The sequence below is a fragment of the Puma concolor genome, chromosome B2, assembly GCF_028749965.1.
Source record: "Puma concolor isolate L17-30 chromosome B2, mPumCon1.1.hap2, whole genome shotgun sequence".
NCBI classification, from domain to species: Eukaryota; Metazoa; Chordata; class Mammalia; order Carnivora; family Felidae; genus Puma; species Puma concolor.
Genome location: NC_141671.1, coordinates 20,372,808 through 20,393,335, shown reverse-complemented (window position 1 = coordinate 20,393,335; position 20,528 = coordinate 20,372,808). Strand labels below are relative to the sequence as shown.

Genomic DNA, 20,528 nt, shown 5'->3' with positions numbered 1-20,528 from the left:
TTAAGGCAAAATTCCTTTCACCATCCACACAGAGACTTCCTGCGTGGTATGTAGATTCTTACTCTGAGGAGTTTCTAATGATTGCCGTGAAAAAAATTTGAGAAACTCAACAGATGAACATGGGGGAAGGGAAGGAAAAATAAGATAAAAACAGAGAGGGAGGCAAACCATACAAGACTTAAATACTGAGAACAAACTGAGGGTTGCTGGAAGGGAGGTGGCTAGGGGGATGGGCTAAACGGGTGACAGGCATTAAGAAGGGCATTTTTGGGGGGATGTCTGCTGGGGTCTTATGTAGGAGATGAATCACTGGGTTCTACTCCTGAAGCCAAGACTACATTGTATGTTAACTAACTTGAAAATAAATTAATAAAACAAAACAAAACAAAACAAAATAAAACAAATCCTTTCAACAAGCAACAATAAAAAATATGAAGTCAAATTCAAGTTTAAAATGTGTGACGAGGTTTCAACCTGTAAAACCCTGATTTCAAAGTCACGGTCTAGTTTATATTAGCAAGCAAATTGGGGTGTTGATATAACCTGAATAATTCGAGTACATTCCCAAACTTAATTTTCTTTAATTTTAGATTTCATATCAACTTTTTTTATAATTAGATTTTTTGTTTTTTTATTACAGAAATTATGCACGCTTGCTACAAAAACTTATAATGACAAGAGAGGAAAATAAATAATACTCATAATTTTATCCATTTATCCTATGCTCTGTAACAATTTGAGTACCTAATATGTACAATACATATTTTGTGCCTTTATAGAGTTTATAGAATATCAGAGATAACAGATATTAAACAGAGAGTCACAAAAGGATTCTATGATTGCAACAGACTCCAATGCTATGAAAACAGAGTCCAAGGTTCTCTTAGGATGCATGACATGGGGACCTATTGTAGACTAGGGGAAGGGGTGAATATTGTGACAATGTGTTTCAGTCTGAAGTTTGAGCAGAGCCTGGGTAAGAGGGTGGGAGTGGTGAATGGGAGAAGAACATTCTAGATGGAAGGAACTGTGAGTGGCCAGGCCCTGAGGATGGAAGGCCACTGGCAAGTTCCCAGAGGCCCAAATGCCTGGGGAGTGGTGAGCAAAAAAGGAAGGTGGCAGAGACAAAGCTGGAACAGCAGGTCAGAACCAGATCATGTGGCACCTTTGAAGGAACTCAACTTTTCTAAAAACAATGAGAGAGAAACAATATTAATAGCTTGAGCCAACTTGTTCTTTCTCTTTCATTAATTCTCAGAGGATCAGCCATTGTACGCTGTTTGTAACTTGCATCTGTATTCATTAAATGTTCTTCCACAACAATTTTGTTTCTGCTAATTAGTTTCATTATACGGATTTTTCATAGTTTACTTCACCACACTCCTATTTTATACCTTTGAATTTTTGGTTGTTTTAGCTATTATTAACACTGATGCAATGAATATCATTGTAGAGACATATTTGTACACATTCGTAACTGTTTCTTTGGGAAAAATTCACAAACAGCACAACAGGATTTCGCTGTCAAAGGATAAGGACATTTGCAAGCTTTTAATATGAACTGCCAAATTGCCTTCCAGAAAGATTGGAACAATTATTTCCATGGTAGTGTAAAAGACCATCTGTGACAAATCTACTTTTTGAGCCTAAGTTATAGAGATGACTGGGGGAAATTTTCAGGTTCTATGAGATAGTCTTAAATAGCTATTTGCAAAACTGGAATTTACTTGGAGATTCTTAGTTGATAATTAAATCTGAGCCATGTGCCTGGAAATCTATAAAATTCCTGTCTTCCAATCTGATAGGTTTCAGTTAAGTATGAATCGCGTGTGCTGATTACTAAAATATGTTGTCAGCTTCAACGTCTGTAGGTGACATGTCGTTTTTTTACATTTGTACAGGTAGTGAAAAACTTTAACTTATACATAGGACACATAGAAACTCTGCATTTCAAAAATTTGAATTTGGGGCAAATTATTGAAATTCATGATTAACCCATGAGGCTGGGTCCCCCCAAATACAAACACATTAAAAAACAGATTTTGAAAGTGTCAAGAAATATTAGAAAAGTATCCTTTACTCAGTATGATTAAGTCTATCTCAGATGCTCCAAGCTATTTTTAAGCAATTGCTTGAAATTTTCAACACCAGAGCTGATACACTATCACTGGGTTTCTCACTAATTCCAGCTCTTACTCTTGGCAATACACCCCAGCTTTGATCTGCCTCCGGCTCTTTGGCTTCCACATTCAGATTTTGTTCTCTCTGGCTTTTACTCATTGCTTTCCTTAATGGATTTTGGCTTCTCCTAACGTTCTGGGTTTTCTTTCTCTGTACAACCTCAGATGGGCAGACCTTCGTTACCCTCATGCCCGGCTCACCTCACTATGGCTGTCTGGAACACATGCCCCTGTGAACTGTCAATGAGACCCCCCTGGCCTTGTCATCTTTGAGTTGGGGCAGATATTTGAACAAAAAGGTATGTATTTTCTTAACTGTTCAAATAATTGTGTAAACGTCCCAATAAGCCATAAGGTATTTATGAAAAGTTTCTTTCATGTAATTTTGGCAAAAATATAAAAATAAATGACACCTTTCCTATTTCCATGACAGTTACAGTTAATGCTTATAATAACATGTAACTTTGAACTAAGAAATTAATATTTTACTTGAATTAATAAGTGGGGATACAGTATTTTATAGCACAATCACCCTGAGTGACACAGACTTGTGTGTTGCAGACATACATAATTAAGTGCTAATTTAAGTGGCTAATTCAGCAAGGGCTCTAGGACTTCAAGGAGGGAGAGGGGGCTCAGTCACTGTTTGAGTAGTTAGGGAAAGTTTCTTGGATAAAGTGGGCCTTCGAGAGTAAATATTATTTAGGTAAGCAGAAAGGAGAAGACAGAGCACAGAGGAAGGGACTCATTTTGGCAAAATGAAGGAAATGCATGAAGCATGGCATGACTTGAAATGACAGAAACATTTCAATGACGTGTTCAAGTTTTGCCATACTTTGTGCTGTGATCATTGACAAAGTGGTTTTCTTCAGACATAAAATTAATGCACTTGACTGACCCACCTTTGTCGGGGTACGTACTTTTTTAAAAAATTTTTTTAATGTTTATTTTTGAGAGACAAAGAGAGACAGAGCATGAGCAGGGAAGGGGCAGCGAGAGAGGGAGACACAGAATCTGAAGCAGGCTCCAGGCTCTGAGCTGTCAGCACAGAGACTGGCGTGGGGCTTGAACTCGCAAACCACGAGATCATGACCTGAGCTAAAGTTGGATGCTTAACCAACTGAGCCACCCAGGCGCCCCTGTACCTTTTCATTGTATTTCCTAATAATGACATTGGCTCTATTCTGCCATTCATCCTGTTTTATTCTTACTCAAGAGTATGTGAAGCTCATAGAACAAGTACTTGGAAAATTATTTCTAAATGGAGCAAATGGAATATAAGAAATCGAATGGAGCAAATAGTTATTTAACACTCCCATTTCTTCAGCCTCTCAGTTGTTCTTTTACCTTTCCTCTCTCTTGCATACCACAATCAAATGCTCATCACGAACATTTTTTTTTGCATTCACATTCTTCAGTCTTCCCTTCAGCAACTTGTACAGGTCCCTCCGAATTCAAACATAGTATAGAATAATAGAATAATATTCCCTCAATTGGTGTCTCTGGTATCATTTCTCTCTACTCCACTTTCCAGACAGACTGGTAATTCGACTACTTAAAAAATACTGCTTTTATTTCAGGACATTTCCTGATCCAAACCCCTACACTGGTTTTCCATCATCACCTGAAAGGCAGAGTTCTCCACACCACCCAGCCTACTGCATCTCCTGCTAGTGCCCGAAAGGTCATTCCTCAAAAACTCGCTGGTTTTTGTTTCATTCCCCACTGTGGAATATTTCCACCTCTGCCTTCTGAATTCACCATGGCCGGTTTCAATGTTTACTTCCTTCTTCACTAAGCAAACGGGCCTGTATAGATCCTACTGGCCGGCTGACTCCTTTTCTGATCAATCCTGTGTACAGAGCTTTCTTCCATTATGTCCAAAAATGAATTAAAACTTAGGTGGCACCTACAATTGATCAATCTTGTATTGTTATTTTATGTTCTTCTATATTATATGGTTATTCCAAGTAACGGATAACCTCTTTGAAGATGGTGACAGACTTTCCATTACCCCACCCCCACAGAGTAGGCCTTACTTATGGCATTTATAAGTCCTGGATTACACTCTGTTTGTTTTTTAAGTAACCTTTAAAGGTATGTATCTCACTGGTAATAGGAAAAGAAAAACAGGAAGGAGTGAGGGAGATCTGCTTTTCATAGACAGGACACTCAACTTTTCAGCATTTCTTTAGGAAGTTCATGCTGTTCAACTGTTGCATTCACCTTGGTCTCTTCCATAGCATTTCACAGGTTAATAAAACCTAACACTTATCCAGTAGTTGCTACATGCCAGGCATTATACCAAGTGTTTTACATGAATTCTCTCATTTAACATTCATTCTATTCCTATGAGATAGACATTATTGTACACATTTTGCTGAGGAGGAACTAGAAGCTTCCAGATCAGTATCAGAACAAGTAGATGGTAAGACCAAGATTTTCATTCAACTGGATTCAATGCTTTTTCTTTCTTCTACACATTTCTCTTCTTAAAGAAGATTCCTCAGTGAACCAAAGTGGAAATCAAGAACTTTTGTAAAGCTGAAAGAGAAGTATAATGTGGATGATTGGGAAGAATATTTTTCTTTTTGTAGGGAAGCATGATTCCTTGATTACACAAGGTGACAGGAGGTAGATGAAAAGCTGGTCCTTAAATCAGTGTAAGCATTTGTCCTGGTCAGGTAGAATATTGAAAGGTGATTGGCTTTTATAGCTAGACATGACATTTGCTGGCACATTGATCTGTTACTTCCAAGAATAGTTGTTATCTCCCTGATCTTAGCCATAAGATTATTGATTTCCATGGAAGATGTGGGAAGACACTGGATGTAGAATGAAGACGATTAGAAATGGATCTGAAAGTATGAAACATTTTAGAAAACTGATGGAACAAAAAAGATTTTCATTATCCTGCTTCTTCTTATTCTGTCACCATGAACTTTTCCCCCTGTAAAGGAATCTATCTTCCCAAGTGGGGAAAAATGATTTTTAAAAAGATAAGCCTGAAAAAATTAATTTAAACTTAGCCATATTAGGGTGGCATTAAGGCACTCCCGGGTATATTTTATTGGTCCATTAATATAGGCCCCGAGTGGTTGAATACACCTAAGGCATGTACTGTATTAATGAACCAATAAAACATGCCCTGGAGTGCCTTAATGATATATTACAACCATTTCTATTACATACATAAATGCACTATTTGCTGGCTGTCTTGCATAGTTTTAAAGAAAATCTTCAATTAACCAAAAATATTGCATCAAGAACTCTTACCCACAATAAAAAAAAAAAAAAAAAAAAAGGCAACAAAGAATCCTGTAATTAACTTACTGGGCTAGTTACCCATGAGGTGATTCTGGATTGATTTAATCTTTGGAGCTTTTTCACTCCACGACTTAGGAAGAACTAGTTCTTTGGATTTACAATTGGATACTTTTAGGAAAGGAAACAGATGAAAGCTGACAGAATTCATGCATTCCTTTCTTACTTCAAATATCCCACCCCGGCTTCTGGTTATAAAATTAAATAGATTTTAATGACTGGATCCAAATGTTAGCCTTCTGTGTTCACATTGAAAGAATATATTTTAGGAATTTGGGGAAAATTTTTTTGCAGAGCAATAAAGAATGCTATACACTCATAGGCAAACATGACAGGATTGCGAACAGTATGTGGGATCTGGTAAAAATGTCTTCTCCTGACCAACGTGGTGTCCCACTTATTTAACTCAGTGTTAGCTCCGCTGTTTTTTCACTGGAGCCATCAATCCAGACACATTTCTATGAGTAGGAGTGGGTGAAAGAGGGAATGGAAAGAAGGAGATATAATGATGATGAGACTGGAGATGACTTCTTTAGAGATTATTAGACAATGTTTTAATTATTTTTAGATCTATTATCTGTGGAGCAACCTTATGAGGGGGCTACTGTTCAATTTGTTGCATCGATGGGATATCCAAAGTAAAACCAGAAACTCTTCCACAGGTAGGTCTTGGGTTTGATCCCAGCCATCTGAATCCAAAGCCCATACTCAAGTGGGTAAAGTTTGGTGTGGCCACTCTGAGAAAAACAGAGAACTATTAAGTTAATGCTTTCTTTGGATTGCAAGCACCTTTAGAGTAGGAGTCATTTCTAAAGTCTATACATCAACATTACATTTTACATAACATTCTTTCTCTCCGCTCCCTCTTTCGAGGGGCACACTGGTAGTGGAGAGACAGCTGGTAGACATGAAGGAGCCTCTCAGCAGGAGCTTCAAGGATGCAAGGTGACTTGCATGGAGTAATGATCCAAGACCCTGTGGGAATGGGGAGATTGCAATACTAGATACCAATGGCGAGAAAGAAGATAAGGTGTGAATGTCTCAACATTTGACCATGGTGAGAAGGTGGTGGTTGAGAGCCAGACATCCTTCCATTCCCACTGATACTGTGATACTAAGTAGATCCCTTGACACTGAGATGCCACCCCTGGGATAATGAATGAGTACAGAAAATCTTCAGGTTAGTCATAGCTGGAGAAAACACTGCACTGACTGATTAATCCTGAATTTGACCATGAGACTGACTGGGGGTGCATGATAGTAATGAGTTGCTAAAGAAAATATAAAATGAGAAAACTTTGTATACGCGTGTTTGAAGCCTGAGATTACTATCCTAAGTTGTTTTATTCATGGACATTTTAATTGCTACAGATTTGCAACCTAAGAGAACCTGACTATGAAATGTAAAAAGTCACTGAAGTGACTGAAGTTATTGTTTGTGGTAGAGTCATAGGTTAACCATCATGTAATAAAACTTGCCTTTTCAAGGAATTGCATTTGAGCTTAATTTCTTCTTTAAAAAGATCTGTAAAACACTAGGAATTTCATTATTTTTTTCAGCTTTTTCAGAGCCAGTTTCCTAACTGGATTTTATAGTCCTGGAAAACAGTTGCTTATGGGTCTTCTCTGACTCCTTTTGATTTTTACTCATAGTTTATATTTGCCTTGCATGTTTTGTACTCAAGTGATATAATTCTACTGGCTTCATTTACAGAAGGGCTTAATCCATGTGTTGAAAGACATACTGCAGTGTTGTTCACTCAACCATTAGGACGCAAGAAAGTTGGTCAAATAAGCCTTTACTGCATTGAAAAATTCTGAGAAATCTACCAAACAGGTTATGCAACAATATCTTTAAAAATCCCACATATATTGAGAAGTAATTGATCCATCTTTATTTAAAGATGTTACTGAAGATTACTTTTTAAAGACAATTAGGTTGGTGCTATTTATAATGAAATAGTAATTTAATACCAGACAGTAAATCTCCCATACAATTTCACTAGATAAATCCCTGCATCATGCAAGGTCACTGAGTTTGTTAAGTGACTCATGTGTTGGTTTATGTTCAATTTGGGAACCAGGACACAAGCTCTACTGCAAAGTTGGCTGGATGAGTAAGCTCAATGTAGTCAGTTTCTTATAATAAAGCAGCATCAACATGTAGGACATAATAGTGATGGCTGGACATTTGCAGTGAGTAATTTAATGGATGAATAATCTCACTATTCTTACTTTTAAAAAATTTAATGCTGGTTTTGCTGATGGAGGCATCTTTGCTGACTCTAATAACAGCAACCTAAGTGTATGCTGCTTTAAACATTTCTGAAGTGCTTTCTCAGGCAGTATATCTTGTTGGATACTTTCTATGCCCTGAGACATAGATGTGGACAATATCATCCTCATTTTCAGGTAAGGAAATTATTACTCAGAGAAAATAAGTGGTTTACTTAAGGTAATTCACCTGCTAAGTGGCAAAATGCATTAGAATCAGGTCTTCTTATGTGTACTCAAGTATCTTCGTCATTCTCTTCCCCACACCGACAATTGGATATCAGTAGGTCCAGGCAGTGGGTCCAGAGTCCAAGGTGGTAGGTTGGGCATAAATGCTGAGAGGCAAACAGAGGAGAGGAAACACTGTTGAAATAATGAGCCAAATCTATATTTGGGGCATAGATGTTGCCTTTTAACTTTCTTTTTTTTTTTTTTTTTTTTTTTCAACGTTTATTTATTTTGGGGACAGAGAGAGACAGAGCATGAATGGGGGAGGGGCAGAGAGAGAGGGAGACACAGAATCGGAAACAGGCTCCAGGCTCTGAGCCATCAGCCCAGAGCCCGACGCGGGGCTCGAACTCACGGACCGCGAGATCGTGACCTGGCTGAAGTCGGACGCTTAACCGACTGCGCCACCCAGGCGCCCCCTGCCTTTTAACTTTCTATAACACCGTAAGATAAACTGAAAATGCTTTATAGACCAGAAATTCAATTGAATCTAAAATAAAAATGGAGCTATCATTTGAAGATCAGATGATATTATTAGCCCGTAACTTATTCAGAAAACTTTAGATATCCCGGAATTCTCATTCAATAAATATTGATTCTACCTTATTGACATAAAATGCTTTATAGTGGAATATAGGTGATGACCCACACTAACCGAAGTAGGAGGGCATCATGGGACAAAGGGGAGCACATTTGATATAGTGCTAGGTTTGAGTTTAACACCAAATTCTTCTGCCTCGCTTGGGCGAATCATTTAGCTTCTTTGTGGCTTAATCTTTTCAGTTGAAAAATGGGAATAACAAAACGTATCTCATAGAAGTGTTGTGAGGATTAACTTATAAATTACAGGAGTTATTCACCATTGCATGGATTTTAGGAAATCAATGAACCTTCCATAATTGCAATGCAGTAGTATATGTATATAGGCTCATGAACAGAACTCTAGAGAAAGTGCTCATTATTGCCATTAGATGCTCAAAGGACTGTTAGATGAACCAGCATTGTATGTGAAAAGGATTTTAAATTGTGAAACACTATGTAAATAGTGGCATTCAAGGGTAAAGAAGCAATGCTCAGGAGGGAAAAACAAAATGGTAATTTTCAGTAGGAGAAAAAAAAATGTCCATTTGTCTTTAACAAACTTGGACTAGAATTCTATAAGATGATTCCGTAAGTCTAATTTGCATACAACATAAATTACCTGTAATGGCAAAATTACTTTCACTTATAATAATTTTAAATATAGGCTTGTTAAACAGTGTGTTTGAACATATTCCATAGATGATAATCTCTAATTTACTAGTTTCTGTTTCTTTTTGAAATTGTAATACATATATTTGAGATCCTTTTATAATTTTCCTTAGGTGATGTTGTTGAACACTTAAGTGTGGGATAAAACAAGTCTTCCCTGTTCCAAGTAGTTAAATAATCTGTTCAATTCTTACCTTGACTTAATGAATTGATTTATAACACTTGAAGCATGTCAGTCCTTACCTCCTACTAAGATCCAGTATTTGGAGTTACTAATCAATTCTCAACAAATATGACTTTTATGAAAATTGTCCTTTCCACACGTAAAACAAAAACAGACTCAACCTGGGGTAGAGTTGAGGGAGTAACATGGGGAAGAAGAAATAATATCAAAGATCTTACATTAGAAACCTTCCCTAAAGTACTGAAGAATCAGTACTGCATTTAAAAAATAGGTTGGGGTTGGTCAATGGAGCAATAGATATGCAATTTGGATGGAACACTTGCTCTCTCAGATATAAAGACATCATTGTCTGCGGAAAGAGTTCTATTGCATAAATAATGTTGAGATGACAGTGGAATTTAGATCTCCCAGTCTCTTCCTTGATTTTGGCAAGGTTGAATGTAGTGGAAACCACAGTGGTTCAGGAAGAATGCCATCATGATGTGATGTTTTATTACAGAAAAACAAAACCAGATGGTATAGGTTAGAATAATGTATCAGTTGATGTCCCAGCAGGAAATAGATGATTCATTCCAAAGAATATTTCAAGGAGTATTTAATAAAGGGGCCATTTGTGAAAATGTAGGTGGGATATAGGAGAACCATCAAGGAGAAGTACCCCAACACTAGTCACTCAGAGCCAATTTTCACCTATAGATCTGAAGAGGTAAATTACCTGGAAGGAGAGTCTTGTGGAGGGACCACCTTGTGAAGAGCCATGATCTTTATGGGGAGGAACCAGCAACCCACAGTGACCCACAGAGAGGGAGTTAAGGGATTATGAATACTCTGTTCCCACTCTCTTCTCTCCCTCTAATCTCCTGCCAGGTCTCTAGTGGTTGAACTCACGCAGAAGCCAGAGGGCAAGACAGCTCACTGGTATACTCTTTACAGGCTGGCTTCCTGCAGCAGAGGAGGGTGGATAATTTAACTGAAGGGGTAAATGGAATATATCTGTTACTGTTAAGCTGCAGGGGCAAGAACTCCCCCAACTTGGTGGCTTGCAATCCCAAAGTCTTCTCACTCAGGCTGAATGTTCAATGTTTGCTCTATTCACTATGGAATTTGGCAGGGAAAGAACACACAGAGTAAGTTAGAAGCAGCTAAGCTTAAAGTATCTGAAGCTACTTTCCTATCAGCATTCCTGGTGGTACTCAGAAAATATTTTCAGTTAGCCTTCTATCTAGGACTTATTCCCAGAAGACTTTGCCTTTCACGATTCAGATAAAATGAAGAATAGTTTCTTTCTACCAAAATATTAGCAAAGTAGCATCATGCTGTATATCCAAAATAGACTAAATATCCAGCTTCCAAAACAACTCATAACATAATAACTTTTCCTTAGTATAGATGAGATTACCATCACCTTGCCCCTCACCAGTTATGTATTAATTTGGTTTGGCTTCCAGTTGCTGGCAACTGCTTCCCTTTGCCTGAGGGCATTCTCTGGCCCATGGAGTCTGCTCTGCCTGGGCATGCAACAGCCTCAGAGTACTGAGAAGATGCTGCCATGAAGGAGCGTCCTCAGTGAGACCCAGAGGAATTCTCTCATCCATGGATGGGATGGCAGTGAGGTGCACATTCTAGAGGATCTCTTACAGTTTCCTAAGGCCATAAGACTGTAGCCATTCAAGGGCAAATTACTTGATAAAGCACCTTTTATCGTCTTCCTTCCCTTCCTTTTCTCACTTCCCCTTTCTCTCACAGTATCTCCTGGGTTCACCTTCCAAATAAACTCTGAGGACTCAAATCTTTATCTCAGGGTCTGCTTGGAGGGGGTAAGGGGGTAGGGGCAGGGCAGGGGCTGACATAAACTAACACAGTGGACTATTTCTTCAGCTACAGGATTCCTTTTATTTATACTGAATTGTGGGACCTGGAAGGACATTAGGAAGTCTTTGGACAAATATCATTGGTGGGTAAAGAGGTTATAGGCAGAGACAAGGAAAGTAGCCTAAAGTAGTTTAATGAAGACCTTGATTATAAAGCCTTTCACTAAGGAGGATGTGAAAATATTACAGATCTTAAGACTTGGAAATTCCTGAATTAGATATCGTTTAGACATTATCTATCTATCTATATATTTCATGTTTTGCTTGAATCATTTAATCTATAAAGATTGCGAATGATTTATTAGATGGCTAAATTAGTTGCAAGGTTTCTGTCTCCTCCACTTTAGCCAATGTGCACGGTGGAATAGAGACAGGATGACTGTAATAAATAGCCCATTCAGAAAACAGAAAATTGCATTATATGTAGTAATTGCCGTCCACGGTAATGATGAAATCCTTTTGGACAGCTGTTATGAAGTCCTGGCTGTGAGTGACATTCCTTGCTTAGAACTCAGTTTTGCTTTCGGAGAGGAACTTCCTTGTCCTCTGTGGTCTCTGGTTCTGCCATCTGGGGCTTCTCGCTGGTCCATGACGTGACATGGCCACATTTGTAGTGGGAGTTGAGGGCTCCAGAGTTTTTTGCTGCGTACTTCCTGTCTGTATGAATTGGGTGGCTTAAGAGTTGTTTTAATTCTCCGTCAAGGGCTTTAAAAAGAAAGTATATTTTCTGTTTTTGCTATTTCATCAGACATGATCATTCAGAGAAGGAAAGGAGCCTATGTCTAGGCTTAAACTTCAAACGTCACCAAGAGAAGAAAACAAATCCAATAATAATAATAATATTCCCATCATGAATATTTTTATGTCTAGCAATGTTTCTGCTTTGCAGGTGGGGGCAAAGGAAAAAAGGTTTAAAGATACAAATTCACAAATAGACATCATTTATATGGATTTACAGTAAAAAATATATGATACATATTTTGGCCAATAGGAAATTCAAAATCATTTACATCAAGAATTTGTCATATAGGTGATATGTCTAAATAAACATTAACTCTTAAATTTCAAAGGATTTCAGGGTATTTTTCCAAAAACCACATCAATAAACTAATAAACAAATGAATAGAAAACTAATCAGCCAAAGACTTTTAAGTTTTAACTCATAGCTGTTTTGGCAATATAACTTCCTTTAAAGTTACTAAGACTTTCCTCTCTTTGCTTGTAGTTAGTTCAATATGCTGGTACTCACAGCTACAATTCTTTGTTAGACATAATTCTTAAATCCAATTAATTTATTTTCTTTTTCATCACAAATTTTTTTTCTCTAGTCAATGACATTTACCTTAGGGACATCAGCCTTGGGTTGAGGGCCCAGCTCAATCTAAACTTTGTCACATAATTATATTATCAGATCCTTAATGATTCAATTAAAAAAAATCTTATTCTCTAATCTTTGGAATCTAATCTTTGAGATAAGCATACCCAAATTTTCAAAGATTTAAATTTTTGGAGGCTTCCTTTCTACTCTCTCTCTCTATATATATACATACATACACACACACTCATACTATATACATATATATATATATATTTTTATAAAAGATTTCTCGATATATTTTTATATATTTATAAATTTATATATATTTATAAAAGATTTAATGCTTTTCTTTAATCTCTTGTTTATTTTTATTTACTTTTAAGTCAACTCTATGCCCAGCGTGGGACTTGAACTCTCAATCCTAAGGATGATCTACTGAGTCAGCCAGGCACTCCTACTTTAATCTTTTAATATGCAAAGACTGCCAATTCTTTATTAGATGGCCAAATTAGTTGCAAGTGTTTTCTGTGGTCATTTCTTCTAATAGCTTGCCACATAAAGTTACTAATATCTAATGCATGCTAATGTAATTCTGTTTTCCAATCTCTTCTGCTAGAGCCACAGGCTAGGAAGGTGTGTGGTTTGCCTCTCCAAATATCATCAGCATCATTGTAACTGAATATTTTCCCACTGCCTAACTTGATGATTCACTTGCCTAGCTTCTGATATTAGTTTCCTAGTTTTCTTCTGCCAGTAACACAGATTTTATATTTTTTGTTACTACCCACTCTGACTGAAATTTCTATGTAAGATAACACTAATTATAGTAGCAGGTAAACCTTGAAATATAAATGACTTAATTTAACAAGATGTTTGGTTTTTGCTCATGTAAAATCCAATAGTTGGAGGGGCTGTGGGTTCTGCTTTATAAATTCATCTAGCAGTCCAAAGTAGCAATACTCTGTTGTTTTAAATATATACTTTTCAAGGCACTGACACTTAGCCAGCAGATATGGAAGGGAGAATGCATATTTGTTTATGGGAGGTTTAATTGTTTTATTTTTTTCTCTCTCATTATCTTTATTGATACTAAAAATCAAAAACAAGCAAAGTTTGGGGTGCCTGGGTGGCTTAGTCGGTTAAGCATCTGACTTCGGCTCAGGTCATGATCTCACAGTTTGTGGGTTTGAGCCTGGAGCTTGCTTCAGATTCTGTGTCTCCCTCTCTCTCTGCCCCTCCCCAGCTTGTACTCTCTCTCACAAAAATTAATAAAAACATTAAAAAAAATAAGCAAAGTTTGGTCTCATCTGCTCCTAGAACGTTTTCTTCCTTCTTAGAGTGCAGCTTATGGGAGGTTTTTATAGCCCAGCTTGGAAGCAGTACAGATCACTTCTGTCACGTTGCATTGGCTTGAAATCAGGCACTTGGCCATACTTAACTATAAGGTAGCTGTGGGCCCAGGAAGCTGTGACAACATGTAGATTTTGATAAATCCATAATATTATAGTATTCTTTACTACACTGACTGAATATTATTATTTTTAAAATTATCTTTTGATTCAGAGGACTCTATTATTTATACATAACGGTTGTGAAGATCATATTCCAAAAAGAACTATGATTTTTTAATTTCCCACACTATGATATTTACTCTTAAATAAAACGAATAACTTTAATTTTATGCATGCTCCTAGTAGCACAAAACATGACCTGAAAATTAAAAGACTAAACTTTTTATTTGAAGCCTGGTACGGTCTGGCTGTTTTATCTCGGGCAAATTACTTATCTTCTTTAAATTTGATTTCCTTGTTTATACACTGAAAGAACAGCACAAGGTGAGTAGCTTTCAACATTTTCTATGACAAAACTTTGGTTATCTTCCCTCCCTCCCCCATCATTAATTACCATCACTTACAATGTTAAGTGATTATTTATTGGATAGCAATTTTAATTAATCAAAGATACAGGTAACTACCAACACAGATCTTCAAATCAGCATGATTTGCCATCATTATCACAATGACAGACGTGGCTATCTTGGCAGGATAGATGATGAGAGGTAATTACTTATTCAAGAGGTATTACCTATGGGTTTATGTTCAAATAGACAAGCTATTTTCTGGAATTTTGAGAAATTTAAAGTTAAATAGTGTACACGTTATCATCTATGGTTACCATAATTAAGTCGTCTTTCCAAATTCGATAAAAATATCTAGCTTCTTATTGTGTATTAAGATATAACTATCTTGCATCAATTTCCAGGTACACATTGTAGATTTAAATATATGGATTCAAATTTCTTATGAAGAAGAAAGTTTTCTTGGATTGTAATTTTAGTATTTGTTAATCCCATGGTTTTGATTTTCTTCAACAGGACCTCCAATTATACTCATGCTAGGTCTTCTTTGTCCTATGTCTATCTCAAATTATTTTTAATCTCTTTGTTTACTTTTTTTAGTTCTATTTTTTTTCTTTCTCTTTTCCTAACATTGCTTCTTGAGTCGTCTCTCTACTTTTATATTAGTTTCCATTCATTCTTCATTTCTAAACCTATTACTTTTATTTATAATTCTTTTATGTGGTCTTTTTGTTCTCATCTTTCACTATATATGTATTTATTTCTTTAAGGTTATTTAGTCTACACATTTATTTAATATTAAATTAATATTTAATATTTAATATAATAATATTTAATTTAATATTAAATTAAATAATATTTAATTCTTTTCTGTTGTTCATATTGGACTGAGCTGGGTACCTCTATACTTCAAAGAAGAGATTCCTGTGTAGGGCACAGAAGTGGGTCAAGCTAGATTTTTTTCTAGAATTTGGTTCTTCTTTTGTACTCCTCTCTGATTTTGTATCCTGTTGTTGGTGCAGAGTATTAAAAAATATTGTCTCTCCATATAGCCAAGCATCCAGTATTTTCTGATATCTGTCTGGTGCCCTCTGGCAATTGTATCTGAATTTTCTTCTTTACTCCCTTAGTTTCTGACCTAATAAATTTATGTTTATTCCAAGAAGTTTTACCTCAGTCCAGGGTTCTATTTTGTTTTTTTGCTGGGTATTTCTAATACCCCTGAGAAGAGTCTTTTAAAACAAAGACCATAACAACAGACAAAGAAGCACATTACATCAGATAAAGGAGTCAATCCAACAAGAGGATATCACTTTTGCAAACACTTATGCACCCAAAATAAGAGCATCTAGACATAAAAATCAAATATTAATAGAAATAAAGAGAGAATCAGATAGCAATGACAGTAGGAAACTTTAATATCCCACTTATGTCAATGGATACATTATCAAAATATAAAATAAATGAGGAAACAGTGACCTTAACCAACATATTAGACCAGATGGACTTTATACAGAGAATTCCACCCCAAAACAGCAGAATACACATTTAAAAAAAATACACATGGAATATTCTCCAGAGTAGATCACATGTCAGGCCACAAAACAAGTCTCAAGAAATTCAAGAAAATTGAAACCATATCAAATATCTTTTCCAACCACAATGGCATAAAATGAAAAATCAATTACTACAAAAAAACTGGAAGAAAGCCCCACAAACAAGTGTAGAGAAGAACATATTACTAAACAATCAATGGGTCGATAAAAGAATCAAAGAAGAGGGGCGCCTGGGTGGCGCAGTCGGTTAAGCGTCCGACTTCAGCCAGGTCACGATCTCGCGCTCTGTGAGTTGGAGCCCCGCGTCAGGCTCTGGGCTGATGGCTCAGAGCCTGGAGCCTGTTTCCGATTCTGTGTCTCCCTCTCTCTCTGCCCCTCCCCCGTTCATGTTCTGTCTCTCTCTGTCCCAAAAATAAATAAAACGTTGAAAAAAGAAAAAAAAAATTAAAAAAAAAAAAGAATCAAAGAAGAAATAAAAAAAAAATATTTTCAGACAAATGAAGATGGAAACACAACATTCCAAAATCTTTGGGACACAGCAGAAGAATTCTTAACAGGGAAGTTCATACAATACAGGTCTACCTCAAGAAACAAGAAAAATCTCAAATAAATAATTTACCCTTATACCTGAGGAAACTAGAAAAAGAACAAAGTCCAAAGTAAGAAAGTAGGAAATGATAAAGATCAGGGTGGAAATAAAAAAATACAGACTGGAAAAAAAAAAAAAAAAAAAAACTAAAGCAAAAGATCAATGAAGCTAAGAACTGATTCTTTGATTGTCTTTGAAAATTCAACAAGTTTCTAGCCAGAATCATTAAGAAAAAAAGAGAGATGACCCAAATAAATAAAATAAAAAAATAGAAGAAGAGAAATTACAGCCAATACCACAGCAATATAAAGGATCACAAGAATGCTGTAAAAAATTACATGCCAACAAATTAGACAACCTAGAAGAAATGGATAATTTTCTAAAAGCATATAATCTTTCAAGACTGAAATCATGAAGAATTAGAAAATCTCCACAAATCAATTAGCGGTAATGGAACTGAATCAGTAATCAAAAAAGTCACAATAAACAAAGTCCACTTCAGAGGTTAATTCTACTACACTTTTATTTTTTATTTATTTTTTTTTTCAACTTTTTTTTTAATTTATTTTTGGGACAGAGAGAGACAGAGCATGAACGGGGGAGGGGCAGAGAGAGAGGGAGACACAGAATCGGAAACAGGCTCCAGGCTCTGAGCCATCAGCTCAGAGCCTGACGCGGGGCTCGAACTCACGGACCGCGAGATCGTGACCTGGCTGAAGTTGGACGCTTAACCGACTGCGCCACCCAGGCGCCCCTCTACTACACTTTTAAAGAAGAGTTAATATCTACCCTCCTCAAATTATCTCCAAAAGTTGAAAATGAAAGAACACTTCTGAATTTATTTTATAGAGTCAGGGTTACCCTGATACCAAGACCAGACAAAGACATTATAAAATAAAAGAAAAAAGAAAATCGCAGGCCAGGGTTACTAATGAACATAGATGCAAAAATCCTCAACAAACAAACAAACAAAATTTACAATAAATTAAAAGGATCATATACCATGACCAAGCGAACCCATTCCAGGGATTCAAGGATGATTTGACATCACGAATCAATCAACATGACATACCCCATAAAAAAAACAGAAGATAAAATTCTTATGATCATCTCAATAGAGGCAGAAAATGCATTTGACAAAATTCAACTTCCATTTATGATAAAAACTCTCAAAAAAGTGGATAGAGGAATACACCTCGACAAGGTAAAGGCCATATATGACAAACCCACAGTTAATGTCATACTCAAAGGTAAAAAGCTGAAAGTTTTTTCCTCTAAGATTAGGAACAAGGCAAGGATGCTCACTATTGCCACTTTTATTTAACATAGAATTGGAAGTTCATACATATAGTAAAGAATGAAATCTTGCTATTCATGACAACATGGATGGACCTAAGGTGTATTATGCTAAATGAAATAAGTCAGAGAAAGATAAATACCATGTGATTTACTTACATGTGGAATTTAAAATAAAAACAAAAAAATTTTTTAAAAAGCACAAAAAAACAGAAAAAGACTCACAGATACAGAAAATAATCTAGTGGTTGCCAAAGGGGAGCTGGGTGTGGATGGGTAAAATAGGTGAAGGAAATTAAAAGATATAAATTTCCAGTTATAAAATAAATAAGTCACAGAGATATAATATACAGCATAGGGAATAAAGTCAATATTTGCATAATTTTGTGTAGTGACAGAACTATTGAGGTGATTCTTTCATAATGTAAAAAATGTTAAATCACTATGCTGTATACATGAAACTGTTGTAATATTGCATGTTAATTTAATTCAATAAAATATAAGTTATAAATGTATGACACTCTCTACTCAAATTTATTTACTTCCATTTTGTACATTGGTTAGCAACAGAGCAAAAATTTGTGCTCACCTCCACTCCTATATATTATTCATTGATTATTCAAACAATTTCTGAGCTAATGGTCTACACCAATCATTGGTCTGGTGCTGGGTATATAGAGACAAAAACATTTGTTTTTATTTTTTAGGGCCTTGTAGTCTTTTTGAAAAGACAGCCATCACACATGAAACTTCCAATGGAATCGACTTTAACAGTTACAAAGAAAATGGAACTGAAGTTAAAAGGATAAATAACCACATGAAATGTTTCAAGTCTGCTTGGAAGAGACAACATTTGAATTGAGTCTTAAAAGATGAGGGGTATTTGAAAGAATAGGTGAATATAGGAAAGGACCTTCCAGAAGAGATAGTATGCTTATTATTATGGTAGGTCTATTGTGCTTAGCAAATGGTGATGACTTTAGTAAAATGACTTTAGAGGCATGTTAATGGCTTGGAGGAAGTGGACAAGAGTTTACATGGAGTTGGCAAAGGAACACTAGGCCAGAACTGTGGTAGAAGGGACTTCAGAGCTAAAATAAGAAATTTGACTCTAATTCTATAAGCAATAGGAGCCAAGAGAGGTTTTTAAGCAAGTGAATGACATGATTAGACTTAATTATTAGGAAAATAGCTAGAGTCACTCAACATTACCAACTTGGTCAAGGGGTTCTGAGCCAAAAAGCTGTTCTAAGAACCTAGGCAAAAGATTATAAAGTTCAGAATTAGTCAAAAAAGATGGAGCAGAGGACTGGATTTAAGGTATTTCTGCTACAGATCCCACAATAAAAAGAGTGTTTAGACTTTAAAATGCTTTTAGAAGGAAGCAAAATAAAATCATAATATGTGAATTTCATACGAAGATCTTTCAATTGAATTTTTGCTTTTACCAAAGAAGCATATATTAGAAGCATATATTAAAGAGTCTCAATTTTTGGTCTGCCAGGTTATTTTTACATGATAAGAGTTTTCAAGAAAGAAGAATCTTTCCTTTCCAAAGAGTGATAATGTCCACTTTGACACCTCCCTAAATATCTCCAACATGAGCCAGTTGATATAGACAAATCCAGGTCTTCAACAGCCATTGGAGCTTTTGATGCAAGACAAAAACAGTCCAATACGGAAGTGTCTGTTCCCATAGTGCTCGCCAAAGTCAAGGCTCAGCACAAGCTGCAGTTATTTTCCTGGGTTTTATGTGTTCAAGGGTATGATAATAAAAAAGAAAAACAAGTTCTCTGGTAAACCACATTTATAGGCTCCGGGACTGCAAAGTTCACAGCAAGGGTCTTTCTCTTTTGAAGTCAGCATATTTCTTGAGAAACAGAAGAGTACAAGGTCTGTGGAAGACAGGAAGGAGGGTAAGAGAGCATGTGAAGTGTTCTGCACCTGGGGCTCATGGCTCTATGGAGTACATGGAACTTCAAGCCCAGAGGCAGGCTACAGAAGGCCTTCTAACTCTCTGAAATTATGGAACAACCATGGTGGATGCATGGATTTTTCTGGGGAAAGTGTTCGTTGCTTTCATCAGATTCTCCAGCTTTAAAGAGCTGACCTTTGAAGATAAGACTGGACACGAACTATGACAATAAAAATCAGTTTATGATAAGAACCAAAAGAGTGATTTACATCATAAGGTTTTGCTACTTCAGAAGATGTAATTAGTTTGTCTCAATGGACTTAGAGTCATCTCTTTAGTTATGTATATTTATAAAGTTTGTTTAAACAGCCACACAACTTTGGGCACGTTTGCGTCTCTGAGCCACAGTTTTTTCCATTACTACCTCCTAGGTTTGTTGTGATAATTTATATAGAACAGTTTGCACAATCCTTGGGAACGTTTTAATTACATATTTATGACAAATGCGGGTATGACATTTGTTATGCATGTGTATGCATAGTAGCTATAAATACAAAACTGAAGCTTAGTGAATTGTTGAGGATTAGTCATATTTTATTTATGATCATCTCTTGGAAGCTGAAGAAAGAATATCAAGTAGCAAGAATGTTTATGTTTTGCAAGTACTGATTTTAAGAAGGCAAA

At 36.2% G+C, this 20,528-nt stretch overlaps 1 long non-coding RNA gene across 1 annotated transcript in view; it reads left to right on the top strand.

Annotated features, from left to right (window-relative positions):
- The first annotated feature begins 886 nt into the window (after positions 1-886).
- The window catches only part of LOC147580783 (uncharacterized), a 34,434-nt gene continuing 14,792 nt past the window's right edge, over positions 887-20,528 (top strand). Inside the window, exons 1-2 of the long non-coding RNA XR_015250780.1 lie at positions 887-1,142; positions 2,346-2,479. This is a non-coding gene — a long non-coding RNA (uncharacterized LOC147580783). The remainder of the gene's footprint in view (positions 1,143-2,345; positions 2,480-20,528) is intronic.